Below are 12387 nucleotides of genomic sequence, written 5' to 3'. Positions count from 1 at the left end.
TTCCTTCAACAGGTCAGACACTATATCACATTCTTTCTTTTAATTTTCCTATTTAATAATCTAAACCACTTTGTGAGGTAAGCACAACAGATAGGGAAGTCAGACTATAAACTGGAGAGTACAAGAAACACAAATTTCTAATTCATTCATAGCTAAACCTAATTTGTACTTTAGGCCCCCATTCTGTGAAGTGAAAGCAACACAGTCTCATCCGCGTTAAGGATACTGACCTTAATTCTTCCCAGAGCTGGCATCTAAGTCGGGAAGACTTTATGAGTGTCATGGTAAGAGGGACATATTTGGGCAGCATCTAATCCTCAGTTTTCATCTTACAGCCACTCTGATATTACCTAAGACAGGTACTTTCTTCAGGCTCTAGATCTTTGTTATCCAATGTGGTACTGACCACATGAAATTGGCTGGTCAGAATTGAAATGGGTTATAAGTATGAAATATACACAGAATTTCAAAGACTTAGTATCCAAAAAAGCCCCTCGTTTATAATATGCAATTGACTGTATGTTGAAATGATAACATTTTGGATATATTCGGCTAAATAATTAAAATTAATTTCTCTTGTTTATTTTCACTTTTTAAATAAGGCTACTAAGAATTTTAAGATTGCATATGAAGACTGCATTATTTCTATTGTTCAGTGCTGCTTTGGTTAAGCAAAGTCATTTCCACTGTTACTTTGCAGACCAGTGGACCTACTGCTATGAGAAATTTAACTGAGTTTACTCTGACTCAGTTCACACAGTATTGCTTAGATATTCTCAGATACAAAGTCTTACATAAGCCTATTTCATTTTCTCTAAAAATTAAAATAATTTTCATTCGAGGGTCATCTATAAAGTGTTTTTCTACAGGGTTCTGACAGACACTCATGAACTCATACTTTGTTACTTAAAAATGAAAATCCATGCTCTGTTCCTGACCATCAGGAAAACATCAATTTGTGTCACAAATGAATAAGGACTTCCCATAAATTAAAAAAAAAATGTCTGGGGATCTCTCTGAGAGGTGTACAAATGTGACACTATTACAAGATTAGTTGCTATTTGAACTATTTAATTTTCAAAGGGAAAAATTACTCAAAGTCCCTCAAGCAGGGCTCTGTAGAAGTTTATAAAATGCTTTAAATTGCTGGCACACCTGACTCAAAAAGAAACCGAAACTGTGGTTAACAAAGTCACTAATTATTATTATTATCATCATTATTATTACTATTATTTAAGAACACTTAAAATGAGATCTACCCACTTAGGCAATTTTTATTGGTTAATAATGATGTACAATGCTGTATAATGCTGCACAGCTGATCTCTAGAACTTATTCATCTTGCACAAGTAAAATTTATACCCATTGAATAACAACTCCCCATTTCCTCCTTCTCCCAGACCCTGGCAAACACCATTCTCCTCTCTGTTTCTTTGACTATTTTATATTCTTCATATAAGTGGAAGCAGGCAGGATTTGCCCTTCTGTGACTGATTTATTTCACTTATTAGCATAATGCTCTCAAGTTGAATATGGAAAGATTTCCTTTTGTAAGGCTGAATAATATTCATTGTATGTATATACCATGTTTTCTTTATCCATTCATCTATCAGTGGGCTTTTAGGTTGTTTCCACATCTTGGCTACTGTAAATAATGATGCAATAAACATGAGAGTACAAGTATTTCTTCAAGAACCTAATTTCAATTATTTTGGATAAATACTCAGAAGTGGGATTGCTGTATCACATGTTATTTCTATTTTTAATTTTTTAAGGATTCACAAAAACCAACTCAACATTGATTAGAGACTTAAACGTAAGATCTGAAACCAAAAACTCCTAGAAGAAAACATAGGGGGGAAAGAATAATGACATTAGACTTTGCAACGATTTCCTGGATATGACCCTAAAAGCACAGATAACAAAAGCAAAAAACAGATAAGTGGGACTACATCAAATTGAAATGTATCTGCACAGCCAAAGAAAACAATTAACAGAATGAAAAGGCAGCCTATAAAAGGGGAGAAAATAATTACAAACCATGTGTCTGATAAGGGGTTATATCCAAAACATATAAGGAATTCCTTCAACTCAATAGCAAAAACAAACAAACCAACCAAAAAAAAAACAATTAAGAAATAGGCAAAGGGCCTGAAAAGACATTTCTCCAAAGAAAACATACAAATGAACAACAGGTATATGGAAAGATGAACAAAGTCATTCCTCAGGAGGGCAAAACATCCTGACAGATCAGAAAGCAGAGGAGAGGAGAAAACAGAACCAAGAGAGAATAATTTAGTCACTCTCTTTTCTTTGCAGGAAAATCTTGGAGGCTTGGAAAAGATTTGGGGGAACATTTTTGTCACTATCCTTTGAATTAGAACTTGGAAATGGGAGAAAAGTAGAGGCTGTTGAAAAAGCAATAATTAAGGTATTCCTCCCTGCTTGTTGTTATGACTTGAAAGCAGTCTCAGATAAAGAAAAGGGATAGCTGAGGTTTTAGAGAAAGCAGCTAGTTAGAGACGATGCTCACAGTGAATGCACTGAAAGGAACAGGCTCAAGACTTCTAGCAGAGGCACCACATAATTGATCAGTAAGGAAAATGTGACCGCATTGTGATGAATTCAGATGATAGGGTAAGGCTCCACAGTAGTTCTCTAGCTGTCCAAAAGAAAGTCAAATTTGTTTACCTTCGCACAGTGATACTATAATAACAAATCATTAGGAACAAAATATCTTATCCCCCGTTCTCCCCCGCCCTTTCATACAGACACAGGGTAAGAAGGGACATCAGCTGGACAGGCAATGTCACGGTGAGGGTCGTTTTCCAAAGCAGTTAAAACAGAGAGGTCCAAAGGGCTGGTATAAAATACATCCAAGAGAGAGCAAGTGCCAAGATCAAAAGAAGAAAAGCTGAACCGAACGTCAGATTCAACGGCAGCAATCACAAAATAGCATGCAGGAGAGAAGCCCGGATGTCCAGAAGCCAATGAAATATAGGAACGAAATCAGGAGTAAGGGGCAAGTGGGCACAAGGTAATATTCATCTAGCAAGTATAAGGCAACTACCTGTTATGTGCCAGGCACATAACATCACAGGTGCTGAGGACTCAGCACTGAGCAATACATGGTGCTTGTCCTCGAGGAACTCGTGGTCTAGTTGCAAAGGTAACAAATAAATAGGCCATTACATACAGAGTAGTATGTCTTATGGGAGCACACAAGCATGGCATTATCTAATTCAGTCTGGGGAGTCAGAGAAGATTTCCAGAGTGTACAACATCAAGGTTTATATCTAAATGATGAGTTCAACTGGGCAGGCAAGATGGTTTGTCAGGGAGGAGGGGGAAAAGGCAATGGAAGAGGCAGAGGGAGAACAGAAGGAGAGCATCGTTCCAGGCCAAGGGCAGCATATGCAAAGGCTTAGGATCAACAAAGAATACGAGAAACAAAGAAGCCAGAAACATGAAATGAGAACTGAAGGTAGAGCGGGGTAGAAATACCATGTTGAGTTTGGACTTTATCCTGGTGACAAAAGGAAGCATCTGAAGTATTTGCATTTCAGTAACACTGAAATATAGACAGCCAACTTCTGGGAGGTGAGACCGAAGGCCAAGGTGACAGTAGGGAACTTTGGCAGTGATACAGACAAGCGATGATAGTGACCAGAGCTAGGATAGTGGTAGTGGGCACGGAGAAAAGTGGATGGATTCTGAGATTTACAGGTAGAATACAGAGGACTTATTCAATGACTGGATTCAAGATTGAAGGAGCTCTTAGATTTGGAGTTGGGCAAGGGACTGAGGTTCCAGTACTTTTTCTGTGAATAAGGACAGAAGTATCTTAGTTCCAAATTCTAGGGACTTGTGTGGGCCAGCCTACTGTGTAAAGACAAAGTCTATGAGGACTCCTGGTTCTTTGAACAAAGCTTCGTTGTGTAGGGAGGGAACATCAGAGGAAGGCTGGGGCTTCTCTGTTCTGATTTGTGACAATAGCCTCTGAGAGATGAATGACAAAGGAGCAGTCACAAATATAGTCCTCTCAAAGGCAGACCAGGTCCCGGCCCAGCTGGAGGAAAGCCGTGTAAAAAGCTTGCCGTTTAAAAGGAACTCTATGGTACATCACTTTGTAATACAAAGACTATTTTTATATCTCAAGGCCTATACATCAGATTAAGCTTCTAAAACCTAATAATGACAGGTAGTACAAAACTGGATGTAGCAGAGTCTAAGAGGAGAAGTCTGCTTGTCAACCCCTGTACAAGCAGTGTGCAACCCCTGTACAACCCTGTACAAGTGTCTTAACGGGCTCCAGTATATTTTATGACTAGAAAACGTGAAATAACCATCTTGGGAATTGCCAACTTATCAGAAGCCTACTTACTTTAGGCAGTCTCCAGTCACGATATCCAACTGACATGATGATTTTCCATTATTTTTGTAAGATAAAAATCTAAAGAATCTTTCCCAATCATACCTGTAAATTAAATATTTTATACTGTAAAATATCTATGGATTATAACAAAATATTACAGTCAATCTGATACTCGATATCTCATCCAAAGATGTTGACTTTATATATAAATATATCTAAGAATATTGGAGTGGAATAACCTTACAGATTTTGGAAAACACAATTTAAATGGAAAAGAATAACTTGGTTTTAGGAGCCACTTGGCACTACTCACTAATATTAACAAGCTACAAAAAAACTGAGAAGCTAATGTTAATAGCACTTTTTAAAATTTGAAAATTACATTTTGATATTGGATACATTTTAAACAACTGAATTTGTTCTGAGTACTTTTGGCATGTAATTCAATCTTTCTGTAAAATACTGTTTTTCTCCCCTCCAGAACCTTATTCTTCCAAAATAGACTTTTGCTTTCTACACCTTAAGATAAATACACAAAATTCATATTCAAATAGTTTAATATATGTGCTAAAATAAAAATCATGTTCCACATTAAGTACACATTAAACTGTTTATAGGATACAATCTATAATCTATACATACGCACTAATTAACTATACATTTTGATGAAACTTCCCAAACTAAAACAATTTGGATGAAGTCTAATAAGTTAACTATGTTTACATATTTTCGTATGTGAAGTCATCATTTTACAAATTACAATTTTTCATATCATCTTTAGGCTCTCTCATGGGAGAACAACCAACCAAAACTCTAATGGAAGGTTCCATAAACTTTCTATGGAAGAAATTCTTACTTCTCTAAAGCTTTGAAATGAGACTGTGAAACAAAAGTACATTCAGAAAAGACCCTGAGCACGCGGTGAGGGATAAAGGGAGCTGATCATAAGCAGTGTGGAGGGAGATGATGCCCCCCCCCACACACACTGTGTTCTTGAAGAACAGAAATGCTCTCTGGGGCAGCGGGAAGATGGCAGCCCTACGCTAAATAGGTTCAGCTTTGCAATGACTGGCCCATCAGGATCAATCAGGTAGAGAACCTTGTAGAGCCAAACACTGAGTGGAGGCTTTGCATATTTAGAAGAAGCTGTTATATATCAATAAGACAATATGAATTTGAAGGCTAGAAAAAATTACATTGCTTTTGAAAGAACAAATATTTATTATGATACAAAAGCATTGAAAAAACAATGTTGAGGCAACAAACTCAACAGAGCAAAAGGGGAGAGGGAGGTTGGTTGTCTAAACTGATTCTTCATTTACCCAGTTGCCTGAGTTAGAAAATTCCACCACTAACAAACATTTGGGAGAAAAGACAGAGCAAGATGTCAGAAACAAAGGCCAGTTGAGAAAAAGCTGAGAATGGGCAGGAAGCATGTTGGAGGAAATTAACTTGGCAGTAAGCTTGCTCTTATGAGAGCGGTCAGATAATTGAATATCCAAATGGTTTAGCAAGGCCAGAGGTAATACAAGCAAATCCTAGGACCAAGAAATACTAATTAATGTAAGCAGTGGGGGTCCATACAGCAACAATTCTGAAAGAAAATTTGGCATGGGGTAATCAAATCACAGTAGGTTCTGAACTGGGCCTGGCAGTTGAGAGACAGAACCTAACCTTCTAGGAGAGGTTACTGAGCCTTCTCAGTTGGGGTATCAGGAGCCAGCCAAGGAGCCAGGGTACATGGCGTCGTTAATAATCCATTCATGTATTCATTCAACAAATGATTCTGAATGCCCACTGTGTGCCAAGCACTCCTCTGGTGATGCAGTGGTACACCAGGCAGGCAGACCTCACACTCGAGGAGCTTATTTATGGTGGAGGAGACACACAGCTGGGGTTTTGGAAAAAAACTTTCATAACAGATAAAATCAGAGTCAGGAAATAAAAACAGGAGTCAGGAAAATCAGGGCCCTATCAGTTTTATAATATGGAAAATTGAGAAATTCTGATGTGCATACATGCCTAATTAACCACACCACAAGCAGTACAGGTGAATTAAAAACAAGATTAATCCCAAATCTCATCAGATTCTCCCATCTATCCTGAATCTCTCCCTCTCTATCACACACCTTATGATATTGCCAAGCCCTACAAATTCTACCTCTAAAATGCCTCTCAAATAAATCTCCTATTTCCCATGCCTCACTATTACTCCTCTACTTGTCTCTCATAATTTTTCATTAGCCTTAGATCTTTCCCCATTCAATCCAATTTGCACACTGATCCTAGAGTTCCTTTTCTGAACCATATATCTGACCGTGCTCCATTCCCTTGATCAAAAGCCTTCAGCAATTCCCCACTGGTAATTTTCAACATTATTTTCCACCCAACTGACAGGATAGATAAAATTGAAACCCACAATTCCAGGAATAGAGCCCAAATTTGAAAAATCTGAAAATATTTCTCAGGGAAGTGAAACAAATTTCATAGCATACTTTAGTTTGGGTAGGTTTGGGAACTCCCAAGCATTCACAAGAGCATTTTACAAGTGTTTGAGTAATAAATGGGGCCATTAACAATCCATTCATGTATTCATCCAACAAATGATTATGAATGCCTACTGTGTGCCAAGCACTCCTCTGGTGATGCAGTGGTACACCAGGCAGGCAAACCTCACACTCGAGGAGCTTATGGTGGAGGAGACACATAGGAAATGTTGAACAAATGAAGACTTATTTTTAATATAATTATTTATATTATAGTTGTTAAAAGTACTATGAAGGAGAAGGATAGCATGTGAGGACACTGCGTAAAAAGGACTCCTCCTCTAACTCAGCAAAAGCGGTTGGGGGAAACTCACTTGATGAGATGATATTTTAACAGAGGTTTGAAGCAGGTGTAGGAGTTAGTCCTGGCAGATGAAAGAACTTGGGTAAGAGTTCCCAAGAAGTTTAGAATTTAGACAAGCGTGATTGCAGCCTAGTGAGTAAGAGAGAAAATGTCTTAAAATGTAAGATAGAGAGGCAGGAAGATTTCTGGAGTGAGTGGTTGAATTATGGTGTCTTATGACTGAAATAAGTAAGACTAGAAAAGGATCAGGTTTGGAGGCTGTTGGAGGACGGAAAGACATCAGTACCTGGGTTTAGTTTAGGACATACTGAGTTTCAGGAAACTGAGATATTCAAGTGGAGATGTCAAATGGGAATGGAACTCAGAAGAGACACAAAATTCCACTGTACATAGATCGTTAGGTTTCATTAGAAACAAGACGGTGTTTAAAGTCATCTTAATTTACCTAGGAAATGAACACAAAAGGAGAAGAGGGTCAATAACAGTCATAGAAATTCTAACATTAAAAGATGAAGACAGAAGGATTAGTTCCCATGTAGGACTGAAAAACTAAAGAACCGGAAGATAACACACTATGGAAGCCAAGGGAAGTCAGTGATTCAAGACATAGGGAGTAGTTTACGGTATCAAAAGTGATGACTGGTCAAATGGGGCAAGAACTGTAATGTATCCATTGAACTGATGATCTCTCTCCTCCATAAAACTGTGACTCAAAACTATACTGTCAAGTTAAAGGTAAACCAGAAGCAAACTCAGCTGATCCCCCACTCCCAGGGGACTGCAAGGAAAATCCTTGGGGCTGAGAAGCAGCAGGGAAAAAACAGTTATTCATGGGACAGTGTGGAAATACACTGCCCTCCCCAGAAAAGGCAAAATTTCCTTATATACTTGGTTATGAAGATCATTTATAAGGACTCTTTGAAACCTACTATAAAGGTAAATTCCTCCAGAAAGAATCGCACTTGCTTTACCCCTAGGGCCTTGGGCAGCTAGAATTTTAAAGTGAAACTATGACTTCAGGTTTTTGTATGTTTTTTCATTGGACAACTCAGGACTAAAAGTAGTTTCAAGGGGCAGATAAAATAAATAATATGACCTTGTATTATACCTGAAATAAACAAAAAAGAATTTATAGGAATGGAAAACATAATACTTGAAATAAATTTTTAAAAATTATTGAAGGGATTAACAGTAGATCAGATCCAGGGGAAGAGAGATTTGGTGAGCGGGAACAAAGTTCAGAATACAAGAAAGAAAAGCAAAGAAATTATGAAAAAGAGGTTAAAAATTAAAAATTTGAGAAGTTTAACATACGTACAATAGTAATTCTAGAAGGAGAGTAGAGGGATAATAAAAAAAATGCAGTATTTGAAGAGATAATACTTGATTATTTTCCAAAACTAACAAAAGGTAATAGTTCCCAGATTTAAGAAGTTCAAGCAGAATAAATTTTTAATGATCTATATCTAGAAATGGAATAATTAACATTTAGAATATTAAAGATATACAGAAGATCCTAAAAGCCACCGGATTACCTTCAGAAGACAGACATGAAGTGAAACCAAATTTTCCACAACAGTAATTAAAGCCAGAAAATTGTGTAATAATATCATCAATATACTCAAAAAACACAACTGCCAAAATGTGCTTTTGTACTCAGAGACTAAGGTACTTCTACACAAACAAAGAGAGATAGCGTGCCACTTTAAGGCCACTTACTAAGGGAAATTCTAAAGTAAGCATTTTAGGAAGAAAGTGACCCCAGACAGAAAGTTTGAGATGCAAGAAGGAATGAAAAGCACATAAGATTATAATTTTTTGAGTAAATCTAAATGAATATCAACTGTTTAAAACAATACTAATACTGTCTTGTAAAGTTAAACACCAGAATTAAATTACACAAAAACAGTAACGTATAAGAACGTGGGGTGAGGGGGATAAAGTTAAACTGTTCAAAGCCTTTTAAAATTATTATTATCCCAGAGAAAGTTAAAGTTATTGATTAAATTTAGATTTTAGTTTTCTTTAGTTTCAAAGGTAATCAGTAAGTAATAGAAACAGTATGCAGCTTCTAAACTAATTGAGGGAGAAATGTAATGAGAAAAAAATTAGTTGTAAAGAAGGCAAGAACGGAGAGAGAAAAGAACCTAGAAAAAATAAGCAAATAGAATATATAAGACAGTAGATGTAAACCCAGATATATCATTAAACTAGACATACAGTCAGTGCAACTGACTAAATGATATAGTTAAGATTGTCAGAAAAAAGAGAACATCTAAAACACAGAAGAACAAAAGAAAGGAACAGTGAAATGTACCAGGCAAATTTTTTTAAGTTGCTATTTATCAAGGAAAAGATAAAAGTAAAAAGCATCACAAGATAGAGAGGATCTCTTCATCATAATAAGTGGTACAATTCACCAGGGAGATAAAATAATTTTAAGTGTGCATGCAACTAACTCCATGGCCTCAAACATATGATTAAAAAATTACAAAACACAAAAAGAAATTTAAAAATTCTTGAGTATAAGACACGTGGCAACAGTACTTTCCAAAGATGGATGCAACAGTTAAATGATCCCACATCCAGGGGTGGACCCCATTTCTCCACGCCCTTGAGCCTGGGTGGGCCCTGTCCCTGCTTTGATCAACAGAATATGTGGGAGTAGTGCCAGGCCAGTTTGGGGCACAGCCCTTCACTAGCTGAGCAGTTTCCTCTTCCTTTCTCCTGAGTCTATGTGTATATGTCTCACAGAAGGAATAAAAGAGAGAGGGGAGAAAAATGAGGAGAGCAGTAAGAATGCGGAGGAAGTGTGTGCAAGCAACCTATCTGAAAGTCTGGCTATGATGGTAGCAGAAGGATGGAGCCACAACCTGAGGGAGATGAGGAGGTGGAGAGGAGGTTTGTGGGATTTTTGTTTGTTTGTTTTGGTTTGTTTAAGGTGGGTGCTATTGGGTGTGTTTAAAATGTCTGAATACTGTCAGGAAGGATCCAGAATAACATCGAAGGTGGAGAGATAGGAAAAGATTTTACCGAAGAATCGACACCACTCAAGGAGGCAAAAGGAGCTGGGAGTCAGGGCACTTAAGAAGGGAGAATTCTTTCGCTGTGACTGAGAGAGCCATTAAGTTCCCCTCAGCCTGAGCAAACTTTAGACAGTTTTCTTCCTACTTATAGGCTCCTGATCTCCCTTTTCTTAGAGTATTTACTTTAGCGCAATTATGAATCCTTTCTGTGACTCTTTGAGATGTAAATTTTCTACCACCCAGGAATGTCCTTCTCAAGGACCTGGGAGCCATCCCCTTGAACTGTAATCATCAACAAGGATAGGGTCGTTATCTCCCAGTCTCAGTGGGAGGATAGGTGCCTGACTTCAATAAGTGCCAATTAGCAAACACAGATGATCTAACTGCATTGCCCAACCTCTTCCTAATGTCCTCCAGTATTTTTCCACTAGCTCACCCCAGCATTTAAAAACTCTCCCATTTTTTGTTTCAGCAGAATTGGGTTCAATCTCTCCCCCACAGTGCAAGAGTCTTGTCTAAAATCTTCCTTGCTGTTTTTAATGAGTGTCTGGTGCAATTTCTCTTTGACACCTGTAACAAGAGAGGAGAAAGGATGGGTACAGAGGCACTTGGGTTTGCAGATACAACCTCAGGAATTTGAAGGAGTTCCCTAAAATGGCCTTGATTAGCAACATATATATGAGGAAGTGTTACCTACTGAGAAGGAAAGAGTGCAAAGGTGTTCAAGGGCTTGAGGAAATTAGAGACGGTCTGCAACAGTCATTGTGGAGAAATGAGGGAGCAAACTGACCAGAGAAAGTCAGCAAGGATGCTGGAGAATATTGAAGGCCCAGTTGAGGCCAGCAGTGATGAATGTATAATGATACGACTGTGATAGCTCCCATTTTATAAGGGAGAAAACAACTAAATTTAGCTAATTGAACTTTGAATTTTGAACTTCATCACTAAATCTTTTCCTCACACTTTGCCTCTTCACAGAACATTAGGGTACTTTAGGGTAGTAAAAATACACCACATTTACCACAATACACCAAATCTTCATGTTTTGAATCCCCTCTTGCTTTTCTAAGATAGAGTCCAGTATGTCCTCAGGACCTCCCTCGCTGAATGTTCCACCGAATTCCTAAGGATGCTGCCTGTAACCCACGTGGGAGTCACTTCCTCTGAGAATTCTGGGGGATGGGGCATGGGGACTGTCTCACGTATAATCACTGCCCCTTCCAAGAGCCCCAGGTTCTGCTCCAGTGTCTGCTGCTGCTGCTACCTTTCTGTTCACCTGACTGCAGTCAGTCTTCTTCCCACAGGTAACGGTGCCGGCTGCTGACAACCTTCTCTGGTTCTTCCCGTCAGTAGGAAGGTTGCCACTTTTCATGATTAGCTTTTTCAGAGTGGCTTTCCCCCAGCAGAACAGCTGAGCCCCAGAGGACTAGTTCATTCTTTTTACCACAGCCTCTCCGTCCTAGAATATGGGGAAACTCCAGGTGTGAGGGGAGTAGCATGAGGCAGCAGAAGTCACATGCCTCCCAGGGCTGAGTTGTGTTTACTTTCTCCCTTGTGGTGACTGTCTCTCAGGGACCTCAGGGTCTCTCTTCCTCTAGTCCAGCTTCCTTAAGAGATCTTTCCCCTAGTCTGTGAGACAAGTGTGCATATATATGATCTCCAAACGTTTTGTTCATGGGCTCATGGACTTCACGCACAGGAAGGAATATAACTGATCATCTCTCCCCATGCCACTGGACAATCTAAGACAGTAAGAAGTGTCTAGAATATCACTTGCCCAAAGGTCCGTTGACTCAGCACACTGACAATCTCTGAGAGGCAGGTTTGCTTCATTTCACAGTCTCAACTCTGTCCTGTGTGCCATGGTTTGTTGACCCCTGGTCTGGAAGTGTTATGAATGTTTGTGCCCTCCCCCCGACCCTAAATTCATATGTGGAAGCCATAACCCCCCAATGTGACTATTTGGAGACAGGGCCTGTGAGGAGGTGATAAAGATTAAATGAGGTCCTAAGGGGAGGGACCTAGTCCAATAGGGCTGGTGCCCTTGTAAGAAGAGGAAGAGGCACTAGCAACCGCTCTCCCTCTCCACCGTGTGAGGACACAGAGACACACCAACCCTGCTGGCACCTTGATCTT

General features: G+C 38.8%; 1 long non-coding RNA gene across 1 annotated transcript in view; it reads right to left on the bottom strand.

Moving 5' to 3' along the window:
- Positions 1-225: 225 nt before the first annotated feature.
- The window catches only part of LOC141275775 (uncharacterized), a 37708-nt gene continuing 25546 nt past the window's right edge, over positions 226-12387 (bottom strand). The window contains exons 3-4 of the long non-coding RNA XR_012324067.1: positions 4385-4477; positions 226-419 (exon numbers count right to left, since the gene is read on the bottom strand). This is a non-coding gene — a long non-coding RNA (uncharacterized lncRNA). The remainder of the gene's footprint in view (positions 420-4384; positions 4478-12387) is intronic.

Source organism: Tursiops truncatus, chromosome 11, assembly GCF_011762595.2.
Source record: "Tursiops truncatus isolate mTurTru1 chromosome 11, mTurTru1.mat.Y, whole genome shotgun sequence".
Lineage (NCBI taxonomy): Eukaryota > Metazoa > Chordata > Mammalia > Artiodactyla > Delphinidae > Tursiops > Tursiops truncatus.
Note: the sequence above shows the minus strand (reverse complement) of the source record. Positions and strands in the feature narration are given on the sequence as shown.